General features: G+C 47.7%; 1 pseudogene; it reads left to right on the top strand.

Moving 5' to 3' along the window:
• Positions 1 to 246: 246 nt before the first annotated feature.
• On the top strand, positions 247 to 579 carry LOC142451674 (distal membrane-arm assembly complex protein 1-like; annotated as a pseudogene).
• The last annotated feature ends 7,076 nt before the right edge of the window (positions 580 to 7,655 follow it).

The raw sequence follows: 7,655 nt of genomic DNA, 5'->3' as shown, positions 1-7,655 counted from the left end.
TAAGATCTTGAGGTTGTGGATGGGGGAGTACAGCTGGGTGGACTCTGCAAAGCTACAGGAAGGCCAACCTAGGAAGTCAACTAGACTCCACGGAGGTGAAGCAGCTCCACCAAGGTCACTGTGAGAGGGTGATCGTGTTGAGCCCTTGGGAAGAACATTAATTTGGGAGGCCAAAGAGGACAGTTATGGGTTGAATTGTGTCCCATAAAGAAGTCTATGTGGGGGCTTGGGGCCGAATTTCTCAACATGGGCGCTGAGCAGTCAGAAACTCAGGACCGCGAGAAGGTCGCCCCGCCCCTGCCCCCGCCCCTTTGCCCCTACCCGCACCCGAAGCGCTGACCGCCCCTGCGCGGGACTCACTGACCACCAGCTGCTGGAGCTGTCTCGTGCTCGCTGGGTCGGGGCTGATCGGGGCGGGGGGGCTACGTGTACTGGATGGCCCGGACCCCCATGAAGCTCGGATACTCCCCGGGTCCAGGCACCATCACGCAGATGGTCGTCGGCCTCAGCATTGTGGCTTGGGGGATAGTCATCCTGACCGACCCGAAAGGAAAATCGAAGCGAGTTGATGGAAAGTAAATTAGTCATCTCACTCTGTCCTTAGGACACAGATTCGAATGTGTGGATGGACACATGGACAAACTTCAGCACTGCAGATGCTGGAAGACTGGCAAGACTAAGCCTGGGTTCTCCTTCAGCCAGGAGTGTTTTGGGCCTTAGGTTCTGAGGACAGGGACCGGCACTTCCCTCAAAAAAGAGCAGATTGTGGGTTTTACTTGGGGAAGAATGTGTATAATTAAAAGGAAATGAGAAACTGGTGGGGGGGGGGGGAGACATCTATGTGGGAATCTGAATCCCGTAACCTGTGGGTGCAATCCTGTTCAGTGACAGCGTGTATTCGTTATGTTAATGAGGCCGTGTCAGCATAGGGTGTGGTCTTGGCACAGTAGCATCAGAAACGTCAAAGGAGCACATGAGACACTGGTGCAAACATGTGCACAGTGAGGGAGACAGACACCACCCGAAGATCCCAAAGGAACCCAAGAATGCCAGGACAGCAGAAGCTCAACCATCTTTCCCAGGGCCCACAGAGAAGCTAGCACCCTAAATATGGACTTCCGGTCTCCTGACCTCTAAGAAAACACATTGCTCTTCTTTCAAGTCACCCACCTATCATATTCTGCCCACAGCAGCACTAAGACTCTAAGCCAGTCCCACGGTGAACCACAGTGAAGACGTCGGCCTGAGCTGAGATTAGAACTCCATCATCTGCCATCCGCTTCAGGACACCCTCCATTGTTCTACTGTGCCTTAACAGGGCCCTTTGTGACTGGGTTTCAGGAGGACACAGTGAGAGGAGTCCACATGCCTCCCCTGGGCTGACAGAAGGGCCTTGGTCAGGACCTGAAGGTCTCACTCCAGTGTCTGCCCTGACCAGTGTCTGCCCAGTTCTGCTCTGGCCAGGGGCTTCTCTTTTGCTCTCGGTAGGTGCCACTGTGTTCCCTTCGACCCATAGCGACCTGATGCGCAACAGGAGACCGCACCCAGTCCTGCACCATCCTCACCATCGTTCCCAGGCTTCAGCCTAGGGCTGCAGCCACGGTGTCCATCAAGCTCACCAAGGGCCTTCCTCTTTTTCACTTCCTCTCTACCTTACCAAGCAAGATGTCTTGCTACAGGGACTGGTCTCTCCGGACAATAGGTCCAAAGTATGAAAAATGAAGTCTCACCCTTCTTGCCTCTCACAAGCACCCTGGTCTTCTCATAGGCCGGCATTTGTCCACGTGGAATCTTCCCTCTGCACCTATCAGACAGGCCTGCATTGGGAGTCCCTTTGGTTTGCACTATGGTGTGGTGACCAAAGCCTGGCAGATCTCACCCTGATGTCACCGTTACTCAGGATCACTGGGTCTTGAGCAACTTCCCTGAGTTTATGCGCTTCAGGTTTCCTGTAAAGTGGGCATAACAGTCGTACTTCCCTCCTGGGATGATGAGGACAATGTTTATAGCAGGATCACGCAGCTAGGGCATCCGTGGACAGTTCTCTCGACCCTTCTTAGAGCATCAGAGCATAGAGAAAGTTGGAGGACCCCAGGAAAGGGACAGGGTGTCCAGAGAAGTGGCTGACCGCTTGGTGGGGATCCAAACAGCACTGATCATTCATTGGTAGAGAAATTAGTCTGGCTGTGCCAACACATTCCAGCTTGACGCCCACTCAGCCTACCTCACAGGAATATTATCAGGATGGCAGACAGGTACATACCACACTTGGCCCCTGGAACGTTCTTAAAATACAATCTCCTTTGTCCCCAATAACCCGTCTTTGGCTGCTGGCTTCAGAAGAGGAAATCCAGCCTGCCCCTCAACTCCATTGTACACACACACACACACATACACACACACACACACACACACACACACACACACACAATGCTGCTGCTCACGGTCAACCTCGCTTTTAGGGAGAGCATTTTTTTTTTCTTGCCCAAGTCCCTCACAGGAGAGCCCAAGTCCTTTCTTCTAGTGCTTCTGAATGTAAGTCCCGGAAGCTTTCTTCAATTGTGCAGCAATGTGCCTGTTCCTAGCAGAGCGCAAGCATAGCACCAACTTGAAGGGGATGGAGGTCGCAGAGAAAAGGACCCTGGGCACTTCTCTGGGTTCTATGAAACAATGACCTCTCCTTCTGGGACTCAGGCCTGATGCTGTACAGGGGAGGCGTGGCACTGGCTCAGTCCTGGTCCTTTCTGTTCCATTGCTCACTGCCAGACTCTCTGAGGTCCTGCTCTGCCAGACCTTGCTCAAAATGGGACCACTGAACGCGCATAGTGTGATAATGCTCACAGACCTACCCTGTGTTGTAGATGGAGTTTAATGCCCACAAATAGGTGTCGGGATGTTCAAAGATAGTGTGGGGGTAGCATCTGACGTCCTTTAGCTTCACTAAGAAGAGAAAGAGTCAAAAGCAATACCAACAGGTGCCCCAGGTCAATTCATAGGAGGGAGGGGTCTTTTTACTCATTCTGACACCATTCACCCTTCCCATGGCATTCTCTGCTCCTCTGCTGGTGGTGGCTATTCATTGTAGTGGTCAGAGGACACACAGGCATCACTCACATTTACAGTATTTATTAGAAACGTGGCTGTTACAATTCAGGATTAGAAATGCTCCGGAAACAGTTCTTCAATCGGGCCAGCCTCCTCTCAATCGTGCCTGCAGTACTTGGCTTCTTAGCCACGAGGACCCTTAGCCTCAGCTCTGCTCAGGCACGTGTTATCAAGCTCTTTTAACCCCCATCAGTAAATGCCTAGAACCACTCCTTTATGCAACTGATCTTGGGCTGAGGGTGTGTTCAGCTCTAGCGCTGTGGGTCAGGAAACCTGTTATTGTTAGGTGGCAGCTAGTCTGCTCCAACTTACAGGGACTCTCTATGTAATAGAGAATGAAACACCATCCAGTTCCCCATCACGCTCACAATGGGTCTTAAGTTGGAGTTCATTGTTACAGCCACGGTGTCAATTCATCTCATCACTTTATGAAGCACGATGTCCTTCTCCAGGGACTGGTCTCTCCTGATCATATGTCTAGAGTATATGAGATGAAGTCTTGCCATCCTTGCCTCTAAGGGGCAGTCATGGCACTTTCAGTATTCTTCTCCAGCACCACAATTCAGATGTATCACTTTGTCTTTGGTATTCCTTAGTCAAAGTACAACTTTCCCATGCAGATGGGGCAATTGAAGATGCCCCGACTCAAGCACTCTGTAGTCCTCAAAGTACCATCCTTGATTTTCAACATTTTAAAGAGGTCTTCCTTCTTCCACTTCCTTTCCAAGGCAATGCTTCCTTTGATCTCTGAACACTGCTTCCATGAGCATTGATTGTGGATCCAAGCAAGATGCCTGGACAGCTTCGATCTTGCCTTGGTTTATGGTGATGTTACTATTGGTCCAGTTGTGAGGATTTGGGTTTTCTTTAAGTTGAGTTATAATCCATACTGAAGGTCTCAATCCTTGATATCCACCAGCATGTGCTTCACGTCTTCCTCACTCTCAGCAAGCAAAGTTGTGGCATCTCCATAGCACAGTTTATTAATAAGTCTTCTAATCCTGATGCCTTATTTTTCTACATATAATTCAGTTTCTTGGATTATTTGCTCAGCTACACATTGAATGAGTATGATAGATGGATACAACCCTGAAATACATCTTTCCCGATTTTAAACCATGCAGTATTCCCTTGCTCTGTTTGGGTCATTGCCTCTTGATCCATGTATAGCTTCCAGATTAACACAATGTAATGTTATGGAATTTCCATTCTTTTCAAGGGCTGTCCATACTTTTTAATGAACCTTATTAGTAGAAGCAGAACACTTTCAGAGATAGCACCATTAGATGAGATCCTCTGGTCAGAAGGCATTCAATACAACAGAGGAAGAGCTGCCTTCTCAAAGTAGAGTTGACCGTAATGACATGGCTGATGGGGCATGACTCCAAATGAGAATACACAGGTGTAAACATCAATGAATAATTGGTACTTAGAATTTTTGATGTACTAATCTAGGGAAATTGGAAATTATTAAAATGAAATAGAACACATAAAAGTCAATGTCGTGGGTGACGGTGAGCTGAAATGAACTGGTATTGGCCATTTTTAAATAGAAAATCTTATGGTTCACTATGGTAGGTATGGCATAGTCAAGAGGAAGGCATGGCATTCATAGTCAAAAAGGATATTTCAAGACCTATCTTGAAGTACCATGCTGTTTGGGAATGATAATGTCTATCTGCATATGAGGAAATCCAATTAATACAGCTATTTATCAAATTGATGCATCAACCACCAAAGTGATGAAGAAATTAGAAGACTCCACCTACTTCTTCAGTCTGAAACTGATCAAACGTGCAATTAGCGTGCCCTGATAATTATAGCCATTGGAATGCAAAAGTTGGAAACAGAGGACGGGACAGTAGTTGGAAAATATGGTCTTGGTGATGTAAACCAAGCTCTAGATTGCATTCACGACAGAAAACCTGATGAGCTGTGGGAGGACGTGAAGAACATCATTCATGAAGAGAGAAAAATATCATTAAAAAGAATGGAAATAATGAAAAGATCAAAATGAGCATCAGAAGACACACTGAAGCTTACTCTTAATAGAGCAGCTAAAGCAAATGGAAGAAATGATGAGTCAAAGAACTTAACAGAAAATTTCAAAGGGTAGCTCGAGAAGACAAAGTCAAATATAGCAGTCAAATGTGCAAAGGCCTAGATTTAGAAAACCAAAAAGGAAGAACACGTTCAGCATATTCAAAAATGAAAAAACTCAAGAAAAGAAATCGAAGCCTCAAGTTGCAATATTGAAAGATTTTTTTGGAAAAAAAAAAAGAAAGATTTTTTGGATAAAATATTAAATGATGCAGGAAACAGAAAAATAAGATGGAAAAAATACACAGCCACTGTATCAAAAATAACTAGTTGACATTCAACCACTTCAAGAGGTAGCATATGGGCAAGAATCAATGGTGCTGAAGGAAGAAATCCAAGCTGAAAGCAATAGCCACAACAAGGCTTCAGGAGTTGATGGAATACTCATTGAAATGTTTCAACAAGCTAATGAAGCGCTGGAAGTACTCACTTGTCTATGCCAGGAAATTTGGCCAACTGATAGGAAGTGATCCAAGAAAGGGGATCCGACAGAATGCTCAGATTACAGAACACTATCATTGATGTCACATGCAAGTAAAATTTTGCTGAAGATCATCCAACACAGTTGCATCAGTATGTAGTGACAGAAAACTACCAGAGATTCAGGCCAGATTCAGGAGAGGACTGTAGAATGGGGGGTGTCATTATTGATGTCAGATGGATCTTGGGTGGATTTTGTGGATCATTATAAACTGTGGTCACTAATCCTAGCTTCCCAGTGTAAGTGCCTAGAGGCAACTCACTCCACCAGTAAGAGTCTTTCATGAAGGCATTCAGCTTGCTCATTCTGTACAACCACTCTGGCTGCTGCAGTTCCATTGTTTCTGCTTCTTGTTGCCACTGATGATCTGCCTTGTCGCTTTGTCTTTCTTCACGGTCTATGGAATCACAACTTTCTGCCCCGTAGACTGAGGAGGCCCAGTGCAGTATATTGGGGCGCAAGCATTTGCTCCTCTTTCTTGGTACTATTGAGATCCCCTTTTCCATTGCTATGGTAGCTCATTTTAAACTCAGCAGGATGGCAAAGGTGACCAATCTGCAAGCAAGGGAGCCATGCATCTTATTTGCAGAGCCACATTCTACAAGGGTGTCATGAGCATTGTTTACATTATTAGCAAGCTATCGAATCCCTTTGGTGAACCAGACGCATCTTGGTGGAACCGTTGGGTTAAATGTTGAATTGCTAATTCCAAGGTCAGAGAGTCAAACCCACCAGCCACTCCCTTGGAAAAAGATGAGACTCTCCAATCCCATAAAGATTTACAGATCAGAAACCCTTTGGTTTGCATTTTGTTCAACCCAGTGATTTGATGGGGGTTGCAAAACTACGGCTAGAAGGGCTTTCTCAAGAATTGACTGCCTTGCACAATTGTAAACCCTGTACTTGTGGACTTGTGTACTGCAATGTAATCCGAAGCAGTCACCTTCTATAATTCAAACTAGGACCCTGTGACCCATCAATCGGGTGAGGTCAGACTTGTGTAGAGTGAATCCGAAGCCTCATCACTTCTGAGATGTACAAAGAGCAGATCAGACCTGGTGACACGGGCAGAGACTGTGAAGACAGATGCCATGTGAGCAGCACTAGGAAAATCTGGGGCTAACGACAAAGAAATCATCGAGGCAGCCTGGCCTCTGGTGTGGATGTTTAGCCTCCAGAACGGTGAGAAAACTAAAACCACCCACCTTGGCATTTGTGTCCCGCAACACTAGCTAATTAAGACACCCTGTCAACCTTGACAAGCATGGCGTAGCGTGGGAGAGACAATAAAAAGTGAGCCTGGTGTGTCCATCAAGAGCTGCAGGTGGGCATCCTAGAGTCCTGGTCCTACTGCCTGTGTTCAGATGAATCACTGTCTCTGAACCGCATCTGCATGCACCTCTCTCCTCCTCCCCCACCCCCACCCTTGCCGGTTGCCCCCATCCCTCAACACAGACTGGGTGTCAGACTGCCTGCTTCACACTGGGGATGCAGTTCGAAGCTGAGTCCCCTGGAGAAATACATGGTAGTGATACTGCAAGGTTAGAAATGTGTTCATTAAGTAGGGCAGGGCAGGGCACGGGCAGGCAGGCAGGCAGGCAGGCAGGCTGGCCTCCTGGTGGAGATGATGCCTATAGGGAACCGAGAGACGTGTCTTCTAGATGCTGCACCGTGGGCTCAGGAGCCTACAAATAGATTTGTGTTGGAACACCAAGAGTGCAGACAGCAGGGACCAGGTCACGAAGGCCCATTGCATCATGCTAACTAGCTGGGGCGAAGTCTCGCAGGGCAGGAGAACGGGCGTTCGGTGGGGGTGAAGCAGGAGAAGGCCGCCATGAGAGAAGTCCCTGTGAGGGGCTACCAAGAAGGGCTCTGAGCGCCTCCACGCATGCCACCAGGCTGCGTTTGTGTAGATGGTCCTCCGCCTCCAGGCAGCGGAGTGGAGCGGAAGAGGCTGGCTAGGTGGGGC

Source organism: Tenrec ecaudatus, chromosome 6 (genome assembly GCF_050624435.1).
Source record: "Tenrec ecaudatus isolate mTenEca1 chromosome 6, mTenEca1.hap1, whole genome shotgun sequence".
Taxonomy (NCBI): domain Eukaryota; kingdom Metazoa; phylum Chordata; class Mammalia; order Afrosoricida; family Tenrecidae; genus Tenrec; species Tenrec ecaudatus.
Note: the sequence above shows the minus strand (reverse complement) of the source record. Positions and strands in the feature narration are given on the sequence as shown.